Source organism: Paroedura picta, chromosome 2 (genome assembly GCF_049243985.1).
Source record: "Paroedura picta isolate Pp20150507F chromosome 2, Ppicta_v3.0, whole genome shotgun sequence".
Classification (NCBI taxonomy): Eukaryota; Metazoa; Chordata; class Lepidosauria; order Squamata; family Gekkonidae; genus Paroedura; species Paroedura picta.
Window position 1 is genome coordinate 103,663,474 of NC_135370.1, and position 22,392 is coordinate 103,685,865.

The following is a 22,392-nucleotide window of genomic DNA, read 5'->3' on the forward strand; positions in this document are numbered from 1 at the left end:
GCAATTCTTAGAGCTACCCTTTGTCATTTTCAGGAGATCTGGGAACTACTTGGAACTCTATGATAAGAACTTCCTAAAAGTAGATTAGGCCTTATTTTCCTTTTGGTTTTTCTCCTGAGATGCTGTCCCCAAAACAACCCTCCCACAAGTTACCAGGCACTGGCTAGCAGCCCCACATATGGGAGGGGTTTTTAAAAATTACCTTACATCTGCATTTAGTTTAAAATCTGTCCCACTACAAAATCTGAGTCCTTTAAGACCAACAAAGATTTATTCAAGGCGTGAGCTTTCCTCAGACTTCGTATGCATACACACAAAAGCTCACGCCTTGAATAAATCTTTGTTGGACTTAAAGGTGCTGTTGGATTCAGATTTTGTTGTGCTGCTTCAGACCAACATGGCTGCCCACTTGAATCAATCCGTCCCACTGTAATCCTATGCCCCACTGTATGAAGTAACTTTAAGACACAAACTTTCTGATTGGCCAAATGCCTTTTTATAGAAGAAAAAAGTCCTCTTTGGCCAAAGTAGCACCTGACTGGACTGCAACACCAACATTAGCTCTGCTCCCCTTTCATACAGAGTATGAATAGCACTGAATAGCACTGAATAGAACTAATCCAATAAAAGGTATCATCCTACCTACTCTGTGCTTCTTAGAAGGGCAACAAAAATAATATTAGTAGAAGGCTTTTAACAAATATTGTATTAGTACAATTGTATTAGTGATCCTGGAAATTGGTCCAGTCCTCTTCCATCACAACCTGTTGGTTCTGAATAAGGACTTATGCCAACATTATCCTGGATTATCCTGGAATTCTGTCTCAATATATATCCCCTCCTTTTAAAAAGATTTATCCAGTCTAAAATGTATCTTGTTTTTCTTGCTGTCCAACACAAACTATGGAATTATGCCTACAGGGAATCAAGTCGGTCAGACCTCTTCTTTATGCTGTGGATCATTCCGTTCTGATAAAGGTTATGAATAATCTACTTTCTTTTCTCTGTATAATAAAGGAAACCAATAGTGTGTCTCTTAGACATAGGGTGACTGGCTCTGTCATAAATTAAAAGATGATAATCAACAGTGACTTTTGAAACTTCATCTCTACAAATTTCTTTAAAAGCTGTGTAAGGGAACACTAAACTCTGAATAGCACTGATCCAATAAAAGGTATCATCCTACCTACTCTGTGCTTCTTAAAAGGGCAACAAAAATAATATTAGTGGAAGGCTTTTAACAAATATTGAGAAAAGCAGTGTGGTAGGGAGACATGAAGCAAGCCAAAAGGTACAAATGCTCTGGTTTGACTGTAAAATAATGAGATTATAATGAAACCACTTTGAAAAGAATGATAATGCCAGGGGTAAAAAATATTTCTCAGTTGTCAAACTGCTCAGAAAGTGTTAGCATGGCTCATTCATTTTCAGCAGCAATCACAGGCTGAAAACATACTTTTGCTGGTCTGCGGCTGATTGATGTACATTACTCATATCAGGCTAATGGCACTTTATTTTCCAACAGGAGCGAGTAATGAGTGACCTTGAGTGCATATTGTTCTGCTGAAAGGTTGTGTTGCTCTGCTTAGTCTATGGGCACCCCCAAGGAAATGAGGGTCCTGTATTGGGTGTTTTTCAGCAAACCTCATTTCTTTCATGGCTCTCTGTAAGAGAATTTGATACAGGGATAGAAGCTAACCTCAGTGAGTAAATGAAATATTGATCTGTGCTACTCTGGCCTTGCCTTCACCTTGTCCCAGGGCTGTGAGTTACTGACTTTTCTGTTTTGGCTGTAATAGGAATTATTACAACAGGCCTGTGCGAGTAATTACTTGGCATGGCAAAAAGGAGGGTCCGTCATATATTTCTGTAGAGAGGCTCGTTTCCATCAGCCCAGCAGTCTGATTTTTTTGGCCCTGTCTTTCCGACTCTTGATTCAATTCTTTTAACCATCATTAATCAAGCTCCTTGTCAGTAGAAGTTTATCAAAAGTATTAAGTGAACAAGGTTGCTTGGCCTCCTTACGAGAGCGAGAACGAACGAGAGAGACAGAGACCCAGCCAGTGCATGGCAGTAAATTTCAAAATATGGAAGGCTGGTTTCATGATATATAAGAGTGTCTCTTCAGCTAGAATGAGCAGTTTGTTTTAGTGATAGATACTGTAGTTTGAGGCATGATAGAATCCTTCTCAGGTTTCTGAGTTGCAAACTATTGCTTAAAAGAGCCTGTGTGTTTCTAAATGGTGAAGGTCACAGCTGATGGCAAAAGTAAAAGCAGGGGCAATTCATTAAAAATGGTTAATAGGGCCTGCAGCTGACAGGGATAAATAGTGACACGCCGCTATTCAGCCCACAAGCAGCTAGTTGAGATGATGTTTCTTCCGTGGTTTGCACTGCCCTCCAATTGCCAGACAGCTGTGAACATACACACAGACATCAGCAAGATTGCTTCCATCCTCTTAATAATAGATGGAGGATGGGTTTCCCGAGTGAATGACACTGCTACTAGATGCACATTTTGTACCAGCAGCTCAAACAGATTGGCTATGCACTGGCCTCTCTGTGATTTGTTTGCTAATAATCAGGTCAGTTTGTCATGCCATGTGCTTATGGGAAGGGAATACAGCTCTGAAATGCTCAATCTAGCAATACATTACCAGGGTCCCAGTCTGCTCCCTTACTTAGCGTTATTCCCCAAATTCCCATGCTGTTCAGCCAGAAGTCAGGAGAACTTTTCTGCAGTAACAGCACAATCAAAATATTTTCCTTTAATAGACCTAAATAGACCAACTTGAGATTGCTCTCTTAACATCACAATAACGAACTTCCAGCTTTTAGAATGGTTAAAGATCTAAGGAGTCTCTGGCTTTGATCTAGAAAACCAGAAATGTAGAAGGGTGAAAAAGAGATGTCTCTTAGAGTGTTGTGAAGGAAGCGTAGGAAATGGGTTAAACTGGACTTTTACGGAGCTCATCTCCTCTTAGGGAAATGAACACAGTAACCAAAGTACTCCATTTCCCAGTCCCAGTACAGTTAACAAATGATCATTGTTACTGCAGTACTTAACTCGAAAATCCTCAATGTGCTTTGGTGAAGCTGGAATCACGGTGTACTAGTCAGAGTTCTGGACTTGGTTTCAGGAGATTCAAGTTCATATTCTCACTTTTCCATGATGTTCATTGGAAGACATCGGGCTAGTCACTCTCCCTTAGCTTAATAAACTTCACAGTGTTCTTGGGAAGATACAATAGAAGACGAAAAAAATGCTCCTTCAAGGAAGATCGGGATAAAAAATTATTAACATACTACAAAACTTGGAAATGGAAAGATTTCCAAAAAATGTTGGCTTGCCTTGGATAGCAGTGGTAGAGGCATAGGCTAGATGTTTGGAACAGTATTTTCCAGCACCAAATTAGAAAAAGATTAAAAATAAATAAAACTGAACACAAAAGTCCAGGAACGGGAGGTAGAAACATTGAGAATGAGTGAGGGAGTGCCAGACAAACCAGAAAAGTCTTCATCTACTGGTGGAAGACAATGACAATGATTCCCCGGGGGAGGAATTGTTTCTTGGGTTGTCATTTACCTACCATCAGAAGGCTAGGCACTAAAAAAAGGCCTCTGAAGATGACTATAGCAGGCAGCTAAGTTCATATCGGGATATGCGATCCTTACGTTAGACACAGTTGCATAGAGCTTTAAAAATCAATACCTCTGTTCTCCTCCCTAAAATATCTCTGATTTCTCTCATTCTTCTTCAGATGCTATGTTCGATTTAGCATGGCAGCAGCCACACCAGGCTACTGGTAATGTGTTGTTACAGAGCTGCATGCGCTGCAAATTTCTGTGTCCCTACAGGGGACACATTTGAGAGTCAGATCTGCTCCAGCATTCAAATGTGTGTCCCCCGGGAAACAATACATTGGAAGAAAAGTCCCACTGCACAGAGGGGGGGCACTGGGGGGTTATTTCTCAGGAAGGTGGAAGTGCATGGAATGCAATCTCACCTTCTTGCAAAATAAAAACTAATGCCCCAGTTCGCCTTATGGGCCTTTTATGCACGGTGGCAGCTACTGCGCGCTGCTGCCATGCCGATGTGGCGGGGCAGGATGCCCCGCTGTTCCCCATGTATGCACAGGGGTAGGGCATGCTGGGCTGCCCCGGCGTAGTGCACGCACGCTGAATGCCGGGGCCAGGAGGTAAGCCGGAGTGGCAGGGGGGAAGTTTGGATGGCCGGGGGGAGTGGGGGTGGCCCCATCCCCCTCTGCATGCCCAGGTGGGGGCAGGGTCGGGGATGGGCAGGCAGACAGGCCTGGTACTGGCGATTATGCACAGCGCCAGTCCGCTGTAGCCCTGGCTTACCCAGGAAACTACAGAAGATCCTGCATTTGCTTGACCGGCTTAACAACGCCGACCCTTCTGTAGCCTTGGGCCAGGAGGTGCCCATGCTGGTGGCGGCAGCGAGCGTTATCGGGGATTTTCCCCAAAGTGCTGCTGCCGCCAACACAGGCATTATGGCCCGTGCTTAATGGGACATGGTGCGGCAAAATGCCGCAAAGCTAACCAGGGCATTTTTGTCCCCTCTGGGTCACCAGAGGGCAGAGAGGAGTCAAACCTCTTCCCTTTCCATAGGGGCATGCCGTGGGACAGGTCCTGTTGGGCTCTGCAGTGGGCTAAGGGAACATGGAAGAATCTGTGTTCCCTTAGCCTGGTGCAACTGAGGGCCCAATCCGTGGCAGGTCTGGAAAGGAGCTTGCCTGGTAGCTGCATCATATGGAAGCAGGGATTAGCCCCACTGCCATATGACTGTCCTCTCAGCCTTTTCCACCCATGCGGAAAAGGCCCTCTTTGCCTCTTTGGTCCATTTTTCTTCCCTTGCCCTCTGTATTCTAACTTCACACTAACTTCTTCTTGTCTTCCCTGTCTGGTCACTCCTCCTTTCTCCACTTGATTCACCTCCAGTTTCCAAAGTGGAATTGTGGCAGCAATCCAAAATGGCTACAGAAAAGTTATGAGATAATTTCATGAGGTCTTGGTATTTAATTTTAAAAGAAATTCATTTTACCCATTTTTTTTTTCAATTCTAATGTGGGACTGGAAAATTGACTTCCTACCTGTACCTGGGGCCAAATTTAGAATGAAGCATTGTAGCATGTGTTTATGTATTGTTATGGGCCTGACTTCTGATTACTAGCTAACAAGCAATCTAACAAGCAACTATAAATAAAGCAAATTCCACAAAAATGCCATAAGCCTCTCCTCCAAAGGAAACCAACCCGTGTAAGAACTGGGCATTAAAATTTCTCACCATTCAAAAAGCAAAACTTGTTTAACAATATACAATTTATCTGTGTAATTATATATATATATATATATATATATATACATACATATATACATATATATACATACATACATACATACATACACACACACACACACATACTGTATTTGCCAGCGTATAAGACGACTGGGTGTATAAGACGACCCCCCAACATTTCCACTCTAAATATAGAGTTTGTTACATTACATTACAGTACTGAAGTGCACACGGTGTATAGGACGACCCCCCCATATATATATGGTTTGAGAGGCTAAGGAGGGTTTAAGTTCAGTGTAGTATGAAGAAGTGATGAGAGTTTGTGTTCTTCTCATACTGCTCTTGCTCGGGACAAAGCAATGACTGTTCAGGCTGTTGTTTTCTCTTTGGTGATAAAAAGCTGGATATGGACATTCTTGCAGTCTTCCCCATTTTTGGACTAAGCTAAGAGCATTGCAACAGAGGAAAGAAGAAGGGAAAATACACCCAGCAACAGAAAACTCATGGGACTGGATACACAGAGTGAGTTACGATTTGACAGTTGTATTTTGACATCTGGAAGTGGTCAGTTCAAGTCATAGTGTGAGGTCATAGAAAAGACTTCCCCCTCTGCCAGATGATTTTGGCAGGTAAGCATCGTGCTTCATTTCATGCAAGTCTTTTGTAGTAGGCAGAAGCAGCATGTCCATCTGTCTCTGCAAATCTGGGTATGAAGTGAGAGCAGGCACCCATCCTCTCTGTGATCTCTTTGTAGAGAGAGCAAGAAAGAAAAATTGAATGGCAGTAGGTAGTTTTGGAAATCCCTGATCATCTGATTGGCCTGTTCCAGAGCAGGGGCAGCAGGACATTTAACTTACAACAAAAGATCTTGGCAGGCCACATTCCGAGAGGATCATCAGTGGCCGGCCCCAGGAACTCTGTCCAAGCATCAGGGAACTCATGGCCCAGTCCCTCCTCAGCCAAGTTTGTCAGCTCACCAGCTGTCTCCTCCTGAACTGCTTCAAACAAAATACCATATAATCTTTGCTTTCCTTGCACTCTTGAGTAGGTTTACCACTTGGCCTCCGTTAAAAGAGACAGATGCCAAGCACAATGTGGCTTGCAAAATGTTATCTGGCATGTAGCTTCTCATGCTTGCTTGAGTTTGGGCTGAGAAATCTCGCATACTCCCATAGTTTATGAATCCCACTACCTCTGTTCATCTCTCGCCTAAAGAAGCTTCCAATATAAACTGCAAGTATAAGACTATTTGGTTTTTTATTTAAAACATTTCTGTGTTGCATAGTCAAATATATATGCCCCCAAGGCAGCAAACATTAAAACATTTAGTGTATTAAAACAACATTTAAAATAAAGTATATATAAAATATTTTTAAAATCCATAAAAACATATAAATACACATAACTCCACTAGGGAAAAGGGCCAATAAAACTTATGGGGGTTTGCCAAATGAAACAATAATGTCTTCACCTATGGGCAGAAGAAAACAATAGAGTGAGAACGACAAAATTTCCTTGGAGAGGGAGTTCAAAAGTTTTGGCAATGTAACCAAGAAGGCTCTTTAGACAGGTTGCCACCTATCTGACCTGGCTTTTAAAAGAACTTTTTACAATGTTTCCAATGGAAAAATGGAAATCCAGGGGGGGGGGGTTCTGGGGAAAAAACACCTCCTGTGAGTTCTTTTCCCTGTTGGAACGAAGAACCCACTGAGATTCAGCGAGGGGACCATTGCTGCTTCCGGAGGGGCAGAGTGCCAGAGAAGACCTAGCATGGGGGGGTTAAACTCCCAGCCCCAGAGTCCCCTGGAGCAGCATGAGGATTCTGCGTACCAGCAAGGTGGGGGCAGGGCTGCCCTGCGCCTTTAAATGAGGCATCACTGCATGACGTGGACTCTTTCCCCCTCCAGATGCCAGGAAGATGCGACCCACCCTCCTTATGGTTATGTTTGTGGAAAGGTTTATTATTGTTAAAGTGTTACTTGTTATGTTAATTGCCACAGCCTGTGGTTCTTAGCACGGGACAGATCTGTTTGGGGCATGGCCATGCTTGCGCACTGGACACCCAAGTTCAGGGGCCCTCTTAAGGGGCTATGTGGATGTTGAGCCAGATGGAGGCTCACATTTCCAGGGGGCATGTGAACTTGCCAGAGGTGGACTCCCAACGGGTTCACAGTGGCCACCTCCCATTAGGCATAAAAAAGAGGGCTGGCCGAATGGAATAATCCAAACTAGAAAAATTCAACCAATCGGCTAGTACAAAAATGTCATATTTTTTGTTTATAATTATTCCAAGTTATTCTGTAGATATTGCCTTCATATCTATGATGTACAAACATAAACCAAAACGGGTTCCAGATGAAGAAGAACATTTTTTTTTTCAATATCCCATTTTCAAAGTTGTTTTCTTCCTCAATGGTTATCATCATATAAGTAGTCCCTTAGGCTCAGTGTTTCATGGCGGATCTTTACTGCTACTTTGAAAACGGGATATTGAAAAAGAAAAAAATATTACACTTTTGTACTAGCCAGTTGGTTGAATTTTTCTAGTTTGTACCTCCCATTAGGTGGCAGGCCATGTTGTCCGGAGACCCTGGCTGGCTAGCCAGTGGAACCTGTTGATGGGGCCTGCTGATAAATACTGCCTTGCAGTCAGCTGACCACAAGAGGGCATGATCAGTCTTCAATGCTAAACTACTCTCATGTAGAAAAAAAAGGCTGTGGTCCAGCATTATGCCAAACAAGCATGTCCAGTGTCCCAATTGAGGTGTTCAATGTCCTCTCCCTGCAAAACAAGAAACTGCTTGAGACATAGTTTTACTTACTCAAGAGGTGTTGTGAAAGGATTTCTAATTACCTACAGCATCTGACAATTCCCATTATGGTTACCAGGCCTCCCATTATAGTGGGAGGCCTCCTGCCGGAAGTTTTCATTGCCCGCCACTCCTCCAAGAGGCAGCAGGAGAAAAAAATAAAACTGCCAAGGACCAAGCCACTGATTGGTTCATGCCTGGCTAGTCTTCCTATGGGAGCCAGTAGATTTTAAGGAGTTCACTGCAGTCTTGATTGGATGGCTCACAGCAGAATCCACTAGGGATCCAATTGGTTTATATTAATTTGTAGCCAACTGTCTCCAACCATGAGAAGTTCCTTTGTTCTGTCATGCATATATTGAGTAGGGTGGAGGGTTATTCTGGAGTTATCAGTACAGTTGTATCATGAACTGAATCATAATAAAGAGCTGAATGATTCCAGTGCCTCCATGTTCCTTGGCCCATGGATCTAACAAAACCTGTTGGCGTTGTCTGCACTGTAATGCCACTTTTCATGAAAACCTGGCCATGATATCCTATAATTATATGCAGCCCCTCCCTGATGTCCCTGTCTCCAAATCTCCTTCTGGCCACTCTAATCTAAATATACTGCATGTCTAAAGGATCACATTTAATTCATTACATCAATTTCTGGTATTCCCGTCTCTTTAAGAACTTGCCAGAATTTGTTGTGCTCCACACAATCAAAGGCTTTAGCATAGTCAATGAAGCAGAAGTAGATGTTCTTCTGGAACTCCCTGGCTTTCTCCATGTTCTCCATGTTGGCAATTTGATCTCTAGTTGCTCTGCCTCTTAGAAATCCCGCCTGTACTTGGGGAAGTTCTCGGTCCACATATTGCTAGAGCCTAGCTTGTAGAATTTTGAGCATAACTTTGCTAGCATGAGAAATGAGTGCAGTGGTGCGGTAGTTTGAACATTCTTTGGCATTGCCCTTCTTTGGGATTGGAATATAAACTTTTCCAATCCTGTGGCCACTGTTGAGTTTTCCAAATTTTCTGGCATATTGAGTGTAGCACTTTTACTGCATCGTCTTTTAAGATTTTGAATAGTTCAACTAGAATGCTGTCACCTCCACTAGCTTTACTGTTAATCAGACTTCCTAAGGCCCATTTGACTTCACATTCCAGGATGTCTGGCTCCAGGTCAGTGAGTACCCTCACGTGGTTATCAGGGACGTTAAGCCCGCTCTTGTATAGTTCTTCTGTATAATTTTGCCACCTTTTAAAAATCTCTTCTGCTTCTGTTAGGTCCCTACAATTTTGGTCTTTTATCATACCCATCTTTGCATGAAATGTTCTCTTCATATCTTCAATTTTCTTGAAGAGATCTCTGGTCCTCCCTATTCTATTGTTTTCTTCTATTTGTTTGCACTGTTCATTTAAGAAGGCATTCTTATCTCTTCTAGCTTTTCTCTGGAATTCGGCATTCAGTTGGGTGTATCTTTCTCTTTCTCCCTTGCCTTTCACTTCCCTTCTCTCCTCAGCTATTAGTAAAGCTTCCTCAGACAGCTATTTTGCTTTCTTGCATTTCTTTTTCTTTTGGATGTTTTTAGTAGCTACCTCTTATACAATGTTGTAAACCTCTGTCCATAGTTCTTCAGGCACTGTCTATCAGATCTAATTCCTTAAATCTACTTGTCACCTCTACTGTATATTCATCAGGGATATGATTTAGTTCATACCTGAGTGGCCTAGTGCTTTCCCCTACTTTCTTCAATTTGGAGCCTAAATTTGATGCCCCTTTACACAAATGCTTTTATGGCATGTTTTCAAAAATTCTGTGAATGAGGTAGGAAACATGCTTTTTTCTAAGTGTTATTCTTTTTCAATGGATAAAAATGTTTCACCCTTATGCCTGTCTGGACTATGCTAGCTACAAAGAAGTTCTGCTGAGCTTGGAGTTCCAGCTGTTCTTCAGAAATAAATCTGTCTCAGGATAAGGTTCGTCTGGGTCCTGTTCCAAGTAGGTTTGTCCTGGTCAGGACTGTTTCTGGATCTGAGCCTGGGGAAGAATCCTAACAGACTAGGGTTGCCAGATGGTTCCTGCTGATGGAGAAACTCTCACCCCACACTCCACTTGCACAATCAAAATGTGGGGGACAACACTGCTTATGTTTTGACTTCGCTTCCTGATGAAGATGTGGAAGTGATGTCAATGCTCCATGAACTTACCATCAACTTGGGGGATTTATAAAGTGTAATGGGGACAGGAGTACTTTTGCCTCCCAGGCCTGGCCCCAAACAACTCCTGATGACTGCAGACATCTAAACAACCAGCTTCATCTTCTTCCATCAACCAAAGCTCCTAATAACTGTCTTTCCATGTGCTTGCCTCTGCAGTACGTATTTGCCCCCAGCTCAGTACATGGGCAGGGCTGGGCTGGAAGTTGGAAATACGCTTTCCTGAGTCTATTATATTACAGACACAAACTAGGTAGACTATGCATATCAGCTTATATTTTAGTTTTCAACACAGCCAAATCTAAAGGTAAAGGTAAAGGTATCCCCTGTGCAAGCACCGAGTCATGTCTGACCCTTGGAGTGACGCCCTCTAGCGTTTTCATGGCAGACTCAATACGGGGTGGTTTGCCAGTGCCTTCCCCAGTCATTACCGTTTACCCCCCAGCAAGCTGGGTACTCATTTTACCGACCTCGGAAGGATGGAAGGCTGAGTTGACCTTGAGCCGGCTGCTGGGATTGAACTCCCAGCCTCATGGGCAAAGCTTTCAGACGGCTGCCTTACCACTCTGCGCCACAAGAGGCCAAATCTGGGGATATCTAAATCCAGAGAGCGACGCTTTGAAGAGACAAGACAGTTCATTCTACAATATGGGAAAATGCCCTGTGTTTGGGAAATATTTGAAACCTAAAAAAAAAAATCAAAAACATGAGGGATCAAAAACAACCCAAGATGATAAAAGTAGCACCTGTAGTTTAAGAAACAGATGCCACTAGTGGCCATTTCTAGGAAATCATAACAGTTTGGTCAGCATTTGAAGCTTGATTTCTGTCAGTAAAAAGCAGAAGATGAGGATAGGGCCCTTTTGATGGCTGTTTTGGCCTTTAAATAAAAACTTGTTGGGGCCTGACCTGACAGCAACCACAGACAACTTGATAATGTGAATTCCATGAAACACCCTGGTCCAGCTGCTCATTAAGTTCCAACAGTACCCATCTCACAAAAGCTAGTATGCTAAAGCCTAATCTTCCTCACAGACCGTTTATGCACTGGAGGTTTCATGCCAGGCTGCAGGCTACAGTTTTAGTTGTGGCAGGTTGCCCCACCTCTTCCTGCACCGACATAAGGGAGCATTTGGCCTGGTGCACCTCATCCGCCCCCAATTTGTGTTCCTGCATGGGAGCTGGGGCAGTGAAGTTCCCAGTGCATAAATGGTCACAAAGTTGTCATGAGGAAATGACGGAGGTGAATAAGTAATCTGATTTGGTCCCCACTGTAGAAAAAGGTGGGGTATAAATGCTGAATATGGGAGATAGATAAAGGGCAGGTAGGTGGATATTGAGAAAGAGAGAATGAGGTGAGAAAGGGGGGAAGGATATGGGGGTTGCCAGAAGGAGGGAAACAAAAATAATACCTGATGAGAGATACCTAGGAAATTGAGGTTCCCTCCCACACACATCCTTGAAGGTTTTATATCATGCAAGTAGACTTGGTCCAGTGGCTGGCAGCATGCAACTTAGTAAGAGTTTTCTTAGACAGAGGCTATTGCTGGGAGCAGGCAGGGCTATAGGCCAAGGTGCAGATAAAAGTAGGTTGACTTTTGGTTGAAAGGAGAGAAGGAAGCAGGAAAAGGGAAGAGGTTATGGGGCTCCCAGTTAAGATAATAAAGAAATAGTGGAGGAGCAGGAAATAAGATACCTCCTGCAATTCTTTGTTTTTGCTCATTAAACCTATTCTAAAGTTGCTACACTGATTATCCATTCATTTCTGGTAGGGGTACTATTACCTGCAAAATCCTTCATGGCCTAGGACCTACTTATCTACAGGACTGCCTCTCTTAATATGTTCTGTTCCGGCAGCAGCATTTATCTCAACAAACAAGTATTTTTATTTAGTTAGTTCATTTATACTTCACTTTTCTCCCCAATAGAAATCCAAAGTAGCTTATGTAATTGTTCTGTCCTCCATTTTATCTTCACCACAACTCTGAGATAGGTTAGGCAATGTCACTCAAAAAACTTCCAAGACAGAGTAGGGTTTTGAACCCGGATCTCTCAAATCCTGATCCAGTGCCCTAATCGTACTTGAGCATTCTCTGGTGTCCTCCATCTGAGGGAATGAAATGCCTAATGAGGTTAGGGATGCTCCCCCATGTTTATCATTCTACAGAATCTATTAAATAGAATTGTTCAGGAGGCCATTTTTATAAAGGAAGCATATTTATATTGTTAGTGTCTATGAACATTTTAAGCAATTTTCATTGCACTCTATCGCATTGTTTATTGCATGTATTAAATGGTTTTATTGCATTGTTTTAAATTTGATATTCCAGCATTACTACACTGTTTATTGCATGTATTCTACTGTTGATTTGTATTGTTTGCTGATTCTGTATTCTAGTTTTAATGTATTGCTTGTATTTATTATACTGTTTTATTGCATTGTTTTTAAATTGTGTAATACTCCTTGAGTATTAATGAAAAAGTAGACTGTAAATACAATAAGTAAATACATACAGGGAATTGCATGCCAGTTCCTTTTTAGCCTTGTTGATTTAATGCCAATAACAGGCTTCAGAGTAGGTTTTTGAACCTGGGTCTCTCAAATCGAACACCCTAATCATATTTGATCAACTCCATTCTTGAGCATTCTTTATGTCTTCTACTGAAGGAATTAAGTGCTTAGCTGTTGCATATTTAGGGTTGCACCTTTAAATATTTACTTATGGGGGAGTCTGTACTTGTAATATGAAACCATGGAGCTGCACCACAGGATTGGGCTCATGTAATTTAGTTCTCTGATAAGGGTTTCAGATCACAGAACAAACACTGAACAGTCAGTTCCCTAGTTTTTCTTCCTAGAATGTCCCCTTCACTTTTGTCTACTAGAAAACTTGGGTGAACTATCTGTCATTATTATTTAAGGCTGCCCTTTGAATCTTGCCAGTGAGCTTTTGTTCCTTAATAGACTTAAAACCAGTGAGCAAATGTTTGGGCTGGGGAGTCAAGATCTTTGATTCACACTGCACTTAGCTAAATCAGAGATCTAGAATTAGATTAGGATTGATATTGCGAAAATGACAAGGAATATTCTGTCATCTGTGTTATATTTCAAGGGAAGCAGGTCATTAATGCAGAAGCAAGTCAATCCTATTAAGAAACAATTTCTTTAAAAGATCAGAACTGAGGCTACAGTTTGCCTGTGATCCTCCTGAGAATGAAAAGTACATGTGGGAGATGCCCATGTCTTCAGTGTCCCTGAACAATATACTGAAGTATATTAGAACAAAGTTTGAGTCTAGTGCCCCTTTAATGCCCCTTTAAGTTTTATTCAAGGTAGATAGATGCATTCATGTAGAAGTGTGCTTGCATTCAAAAGCTTATACATTGATTAAAATGTTGTTGATCTTAAAGGTGCCACTGAACTCAAACTGTGAATGAAATGTTTTTTATTTTGAAAAGAGAAATAAGAATATGATAGAAATATAGGAGGGATGCAAGAAAGGCAGTTATGTATAACAATTCACATATTTATTTGTTTATTATACATATATGCTGCCACTCCCAGCATCATGGTTCGTGGCAGTTTACATCCAATAAAAAAAATAAAAACATCATAAAACCACATAAAACCATCAAAATTACATAAATTACAAACATCAAAACCCCAAATGTCCTGCAGGAAGCATCAGAGATGTGTGGTTAGCATATTAAATGTGCTCACTGTATGTATGGTTAGCGTATTAAAATGTACTTAATACAATATTTATTTATTATATTTATATACTGTCCTCCCATGAGGCTCAGGGTGGTTTACATAGAACTTAGCGAACAGGAAACAGTACAGATAACTTAATTGTTGTAAACAGTAACAATACAGTGATGACAATAGAAAAGTATAATGGAACAGTAGAACAATGGTGAGAATAGTAGGTTGGACAAATCGGTGGTGGTTTTCATGGGAGGAAGGCTCGGGAGCCAATAGAAGGTGATTTGTTCAGGTTGACCTCAACCAAATGCCTGGCAGAGGAGCTCTCTTTTGCAGACCCTGTGGAATTGTTCAAGCTCTGTCAGGGCCTTGATCTCCTCCGGGAGCTCGTTCCACCAGTTTGGAGCCAGGATGGAGAATGCTGTAGCCCTGGTTGAGGTCAAGTGAGCTTCCTTGGGGCCAGGGATCACCAGACAGTTGAAGGTAGCAGAGTATAAAGCTCTTCAAGGGGGGTAGGCAGTCCCTCAGGTACACTGGGCCGATACCATGTATGGCCTTAAAGATGATTACCAGAACCTTAAGCCTGATCCAGAATTCAACTGGAAGCCAGCGCAGCTGTTGGAAAATGGGCCAAATGTGGGTCCTCCATCGTGTTGCTGTGAGGACCCTGGCCACTGTATTCTGGACCAACTGTAGTTTCCAGGTCAAGGTTAAGGGCAGACCTTAATAGACTGAGTTACAGAGGTCCAGTCTAGAGGTGACTGTCACGTGGATCACCGTGGCTAGGTGTTCCAGGTCGAAGTAGGGTGCTAGTAGTTTGGCTTGGTGAAGGTGATAGAATGCCAGCCAAGCTGCTTTCATGACCTGAGCCTCCATTCAGGGGAAGGCATCGAGAATTATGCCCAGGTTCCCGGCAGAGAGACCCACTGATAGCTGCACTCTGTTCAGTTTGGCTAGGCATGTTTCCTCACTTGGACCCTTCCTGCCCAGCCACAAGACCTCCGTCTTTGAAGGTTTGAGCTTAATGAGTATGGTTGAGCTTAATATGTGTGTGTTTGTGGCTTCTTCCTCCTAACCCTTGTTTCACTTTTTATAGCCAATATCTTTTGATACTAATATAGTATTATTTTCATCACTAGTTTCAAAGCCCATTTATAAAAATGGGCTTTGAAAGGGGAGAAGGGGGAAGGGGCAGAGGGCGGCCCCCCTCCTGGCAGCTTACCGGAGAGTAGGCAGAGGGGGAGGAGGCGTGATTCCTGGCAGGGGCAGGCTTCACAGCTGCAGGATGCGGCAATGCGGCTGGTGTTCCCTGCAGAGGGGCGGAGGAAGGGGCGTCATCGGCTGGAGGCCTGTGCGGGGCCGCAGCGCAGCCTCGGCATGGCCTGGAGAGGCTGGGGCTGTGGCTGGGCACAGCAGAAGGCTGGAGGCGTCAGTAAAGTGGGCTGAGCATGGGCCGCCGTAAAGATGCGGCTCATCCGGCCCCCCGGTGATGCACATGCGGGGGAGTTCACTGGAGAAGGCGGGCTTGGTTGTGGGCGGGTGGGCAAGTTGGGAGGCTTTCTGGCTGGCTCGGCGGAGCGCAGATGGGAAGATGGGCCAAGCAGGCAATGGGGAGGCTTGGGCCCCGAGTGACACTCGGAGGGGCAAATCAGGAGCCGCTTTGTGGCTCCTGATTCACCCCTCTGAGTTTTTATCAGGGACAGCGCCCACCCCCTTCTCCTCCCAACTTGCCCTTAGGGCTTTATTTATACTGCGGAGCGGTTACAGATTTTCATTGTTATATATTCCATGATACACACGTCATCAGATATTAACTATAACTGGTAATATGTCAAAATCCATTAAAATAAGAAAATCCATTAGCTACCTCACATTTACAAAGCAAATTAAAAATCAACAATATAATTGTTCAGATTCCAATTCTGTATTCTCATTCTGCTGAACAGAATTTCACACCATATTAGGAATATCCAAAATTCCAAAGGGATTTGATTTTTTTTTATTTACTATATAATTTTGCCTATATTTAAGTAAATTGCTTCTTGGTATGAATTTAGCTCTTGCTTTCATAATAACCTTCTCATTTCTTCTCAAACTTCAACAGTGACCTGTATCAAATATATTGTTAATTTTGCCATTGCTACATACTCAGCTATTTATTATTCCATTCTTCTAAACCAGTTAATTTCTTTATATTCTCTTCAACCAGGGATGAAAACTTGATTCCCTGTTTTAACTGAGCACAGGCTACGGTAAGATATATCTTAGCTACATTACTTAATATTTCATTTGTCCATCTAAGAGAATGTAGCTGAAAATTCCTAATAGCAATCTGGGAATTAGCCATGTTATCACTTTATATGAAAGATTAAAGTTAGTGATAAGTGATCACTCACTACTAGGGTTGTGTGCTCCAGTGTGCTTCGGCTGCTTCAGTGAGCACTGTAGCCTGAGGTGGCCAGCGGCATGGAGTGGAGGGGTGGTGCCAGCATACCAGCCGGTGCATGCACGCAGATGCAGAGCTCTGTGCCTGTGTGTAGGTGCTGGCTGGTGCACCACTGCCAGCACTGCCCCTCCCCTCCACAATGTGGCAGTGGTCACCTTGGGCTGTGGTGATCGCTGAAGTGACCAAAGCACGCTGGAGCCTGCAACCCTAGTCACTACATAGTCACCAATCAAAAAATCTTATCCAGATTGTTTTCGCACTAGAGATGTAGTTTGGATTTCCATTTTTAAAGGGTTGAGTTTTGCATCTGTTTCCACACTGAAATGTGCCTCTTCAGGCACAGACCCAAATTCCTCTCTCACTTGCCCCACAGCAAAGGAATCTCCCCAAAAACATTCATTTTTTTAAAGTGGGATCTAATGGGACTAATTCAGGGCTGCCAAATGCAGAAATGTGTGCCATTGAGATTTTCCCTATACTTGCAATTTAGAGCTCTGTCCTTCCTTCCATTTCCTGAACATTTTCCTTTTCTTTCTTAGTTCCTCTTGAAGTTCTCTGTTCATCCAAATAGGCTTCTTAGAGCTCCTGCAGTGTTTTCGTATTTCTGGAATAGTCATTGATTGAGCATGCAATAGCTCTTGTTTGAGTAGCGCCCACCCTTCACATGCTCCCTTCCCTTCCAGCATTCTCGTCCATGGTATGACACTCATCATGTCTCTGAGTTTATTAAAGTTTGCCCTACGAAAATCCAACATCCGCGTCTGGCTACAAGCTTCCTTGGCTCCCCATCTCAAAAGGAATTCTATGAGGACATGGTCACTTCCCCCTAGGGTCCCCACCTCCTTCACCTCATCCACCAACTCTTGCCTGTTGGTCAGTATTAAGTCCAGTATGGCTGAACCTCTTGTGGGTTCATCTACCATTTGATAAATGAAATTGTCAGCCAGGCAGGTCAGAAACTTGCATGACTGAGGACACTTCGCAGAGTTAGTTTCCCAGCACACATCTGGGAAATTGAAGTCACCCATGATGACAAGGTCCTGCCGTTTGGATATTTTCTCAAGCTGCTCACAAAGTGCAGCATCCACATCCTCTCGTTGGTCAGGCGGTCGGTAGCAGACACCAACCACCACACTGTTTGTTTTCCCCTCGCTTATTTTCACCCAGATGCTTTCCACTGCAGATATGCTCTCCTTCACTAGCATTTCCTGACAGGTAAGCCCTTTCCTCACATACAGTGCCACTCCTCCACCTCTTCGATCTATTCTGTTTTTTCTGAACAGTTCATATCCATCCACCATTACATTCCAGTCATGAGAATCATTCCACCAAAATAGGGAAAAGTGAGTGCCAATTAACATGTTAATTTTAAAATCAGAACTTGTAGACATACATGTGCCTTATACTTTTGAAAACAGTTAACAGTTTTGAAGACATTTGCTCTCAATAAAATTTATATTTGCAACAAATCTGAGAGAGTTTAATAACTTTTTAGATACTGTATCTGGCAGCAGCCGCTGGAATACCTGGGCTGTTATGATAAGAAAGGGGAGGAGTTCGTAGTCCAGAGCTCTGCAACATGGAATAAAGAGAATAAAGAGAATACAACCAGTCCTGAAGAGGACAAGGAGGTTGACCACAATAGGGAGCCTCTGCAGGCAGTTCGGAAAAAGACTGAACGGCGAAGGGCGAGACAGTTCTCGGGGCCTTTGGAGCTCCAGAATATATTTCAGGCCCTTGCAGAGGAGGTACAAGGGTCAACAAGGGAAGAGGTCCCCAAACAAACTCTAAGACAAAGGGAAGAGGCCACGGGGACAGAAGGAAATGGAGTTGAGAAGAAAAAAAAAAGGAGAGTACTGGTAATTGGAGACTCCCTGCTAAGAGGAATGGATCGCCATGTGGCTGGGCCCGACCCCCTAACCCGAGAGGTGTGTTGTTTGCCAGGGGCGAAAATTAAGGATGTTTCAGAAAGGCTGCCCAAACTCCTCAAATCTACGGATCGCTACCCATTTGTGATGGTCCATGTGGGAACGAATGACATGTCCCTGAATACCATCGCTCCTATTAAAAAAGACTATCAAGATCTGGGGAGGAAGCTCAAGCAAATGGGGGCACAAGTGGTATTCTCTTCCATCTTGCCTGTCAAGGGAAGAGGAATGCGTCGGGAGAGGAAGATAATGGAGGTGAATCACTGGCTGTGTAGTTGGTGCCGGCAGGAGAGATTTGGTTTCTGGGACCATAGGATAGGCTTTCTTGAAGAAGGCCTACTAGCACCTGATGGACTGCACTTATCGAAACTGGGGAAGAATGTGTTTGGCAGGAATCTGGGGAGATTCATCAGGAGAGCTTTAAACTAAAGCCACTAGGGGAAGGAGACGATCAACATAGGGAGTGTATGGAAGGAAAACTATCGGAGGCAGCCCAACCGGCAAGGCCAGCTCATAGGGAACCAAAAGTAAAAGGATTCAGATGTCTTTATACTAACGCCCGAAGCATGGGCAATAAAAAGGAAGAGCTGGAACTTCTCATGCTGATAGAAAGGTATGATCTAGTAGGCATCACAGAAACTTGGTGGAATGATTCTCATGACTGGAATGTAATGGTGGATGGATATGAACTGTTCAGAAAAAACAGAATAGATCGAAGAGGTGGAGGAGTGGCACTGTATGTGAGGAAAGGGCTTACCTGTCAGGAAATTCTAGTGAAGGAGAGCATATCTACAGTGGAAAGCATCTGGGTGAAAATAAGCGAGGGGAAAACAAACAGTGTGGTGGTTGGTGTCTGCTACCGACCGCCTGACCAACGAGAGGATGTGGATGCTGCACTTTGTGAGCAGCTTGAGAAAATATCCAAACGGCAGGACCTTGTCATCATGGGTGACTTCAATTTCCCAGATGTGTGCTGGGAAACAAACTCTCCGAAGCGTCCTCAGTCATGCAAGTTTCTGACTTGCCTGGCTGACAATTTCATTTATCAAATGGTAGATGAACCCACAAGAGGTTCAGCCATACTGGACTTAATACTGACCAACAGGCAAGAGTTGGTTTATGAGGTGAAGGAGGTGGGGACCCTAGGGGAAGTGACCATGTCCTCATAGAATTCCTTTTGAGATGGGGAGCCAAGGAAGCTTGTAGCCAGACGCGGATGTTGGATTTTCGTAGGGCAAACTTTAATAAACTCAGAGACATGATGAGTGTCATACCATGGACGAGAATGCTGGAGGGGAAGGGAGCATGTGAAGGGTGGGCGCTACTCAAACAAGAGCTATTGCATGCTCAATCAATGACTATTCCAGAAATACGAAAACACTGCAGGAGCTCTAAGAAGCCTATTTGGATGAACAGAGAACTTCAAGAGGAACTAAGAAAGAAAAGGAAAATGTTCAGGAAATGGAGGGAAGGACAGAGCTCTAAAGAAGAGTACGTACAGGTTACTAGGCACTGTAGATCAATCATCAGAAAGGCCAAAGCTGAGAGTGAGCTAAGATTGGCCAGGGAAGCCCACTGTAACAAGAAAAGATTTTTCAGTTAAGTGAGGAGCAAATGTAAAGTAAAGGAGGCAATAGGCCCGCTGTTGGGTGCGGATGGACAAACTCTAACGAAAGATGCAGAGAAAGTAGAAAGGCTTAGTGCCTATTTTACATCTGTTTTTTCCCACAGGTCAAAGTGTTTAGGCACATCTAGAGATGGCTGTAGCCAAAGGATAGTGTCTGGGTGGCAGGTTAACATGGATAGAGAGGTTGTCGAGAGGCATTTAGCTGCACTGGATGAGTTCAAATCCCCTGGTCCAGATGAAATGCACCCGAGAGTACTCAAAGAACTTTCCAGAGAACTTGCACAGCCCTTGTCCATCATCTTCGGAACCTCTTTAAGGACTGGAGATGTCCCGGAGGACTGGAAAAGAGCAAACGTTATTCCGATCTTCAAAAAAGGGAGGAAGCATGACCCGGGAAACTACAGACCAGTGAGTCTGACCTCTGTTGTGGTGAAGATAATGGAGCAGATATTAAAGGGAGCGATCTGCAAACATCTGGAGGACAATTTGGTGATCCAAGGAAGTCAGCATGGATTTGTCTCCAACAGGTCCTGCCAGACCAACCTAGTTTCCTTTTTTGACCAAGGAACAGGTTTGCTGGATCGGGGAAATTTGGTTGATGTCATTTACTTGGATTTTAGTAAAGCTTTTGACAAGGTTCCCCATGATGTTCTGATGGATAAGTTGAAGGGCTGCAATCTGGATTTTCAGATCGTTAGGTGGATAGGGAATTGGTTAGAGAACCGCACTCAAAGAGTTGTTGTCAATGGTGTTTCATCAGACTGGAGAGAGGTGAGTAGCGGGGTACCTCAGGGTTCGGTGCTCGGCCCGGTACTTTTTAACATATTTATTAATGATCTAGATGAGGGGGTGGAGGGACTACTCATCAAGTTTGCAGATGACACCAAATTGGGAGGACTGGCAAATACTCCGGAAGATAGAGACAGAGTTCAACGAGATCTGAACACAATGGAAAAATGGGCAAATGAGAACAAGATGCAATTTAATAAAGATAAGTGTAAAGTTCTGCATCTGGGTCAGAAAAATGAAAAGCATGCCTACTGGATGGGGGATACGCTTCTAGGTAGCACTGTGTGTGAACGAGACCTTGGGGTACTTGTGGATTGTAAACTAAATATGAGCAGGCAGTGTGATGCAGCGGTAAAAAAGGCAAATGCCATTTTGGGCTGTATCAACAGAGGCATCACATCAAAATCACAAGATGTCATAGTCCCATTGTATACGGCACTGGTCAGACCACACCTGGAGTACTGTGTGCAGTTCGGGAGGCCTCACTTCAAGAAGGACATCGATAAAATGGAAAGGGTACAGAGGAGAGCGACGAAGATGATCTGGGGCCAAGGGACCAAGCCCTATGAAGATAGGTTGAGGGACTTGGGAATGTTCAGCCTGGAGAAAAGGAGGTTGAGAGGGGACATGATAGCCCTCTTTAAGTATTTGAAAGGTTGTCACTTGGAGGAGGGCAGGATGCTGTTTCTGCTGGCTGCAGAGGAAAGGACACGCAGTAATGGGTTTAAACTTCAAGTACAACGATATAGGCTAGATATCAGGAAAAAGTTTTTCACAGTCAGACTAGTTCAGCAGTGGAATAGGCTGCCTAAGGAGGTGGTGAGCGCCCCCTCACTGGAAGTCTTCAAGCAAAGGTTGGATACACACTTTTTTTGGATGCTTTAGGATGCTTAGGGCTAATCCTGCATTGAGCAGGGGGTTGGACTAGATGGCCTGTATGGCCCCTTCCAACTCTATGATTCTATGATTCTATGATTCTACGATGAATGTCGCTACCATTTCCGCTCTTTCTGCTGTTTGGAATTGCTATGGAGACTAGGATACCACAGCTCGTGGCCATGCCTAGCTTTGCAACCTTGCTAAGAGATATTGCCTGTGGAAATGTATATCACTAAAGCTGGGAATGTTTTGAGTGATAAAAGTGGATAAATAATATTATGGTTTTGATTAGTTGTGGACTGCCTTGAATTATGAGAAACCCACAAACTGGTTCAGCTCTGAGCAATCAGTCTTTATTTATGGGTGAAAGATGGGAAACATATTTTAAAATACCCCCCCCCCCAAAAAAACCCCAAAACCCTAAATAAAGGCTAGGTCTGCGTTGGAAAATATCTAGAGATTTGGGGTTGGGGGGGTTGGGGATGGATCCTGAAGAGGGCAGGGTCCTCAGTACAGTCTAATGATACTAGAATCCAGCCTCCAAAGCAGCCAATTTCTCATAGGGAATGGATATTGGTCACTTGCAGATCAATTGTAATAGTGGAAGATTTCCAACTACCACCTGGATGTTGACAACCTTATTGGCTACTAAAGTTGTTTTCAGACCTTTTTATGTTTATCATGGG

The 22,392-nt window shown here is 43.5% G+C and overlaps 2 long non-coding RNA genes across 3 annotated transcripts in view; one reads left to right on the forward strand and one right to left on the reverse strand.

Annotated features, from left to right (window-relative positions):
• The window catches only part of LOC143828764 (uncharacterized), a 73,221-nt gene that overhangs the window by 31,313 nt on the left and 19,516 nt on the right, over window positions 1–22,392 (reverse strand). The gene's annotated exons all lie outside the window — the stretch shown is intronic.
• The window catches only part of LOC143828765 (uncharacterized), an 85,700-nt gene that overhangs the window by 11,481 nt on the left and 51,827 nt on the right, over window positions 1–22,392 (forward strand). The window lies entirely within an intron of this gene.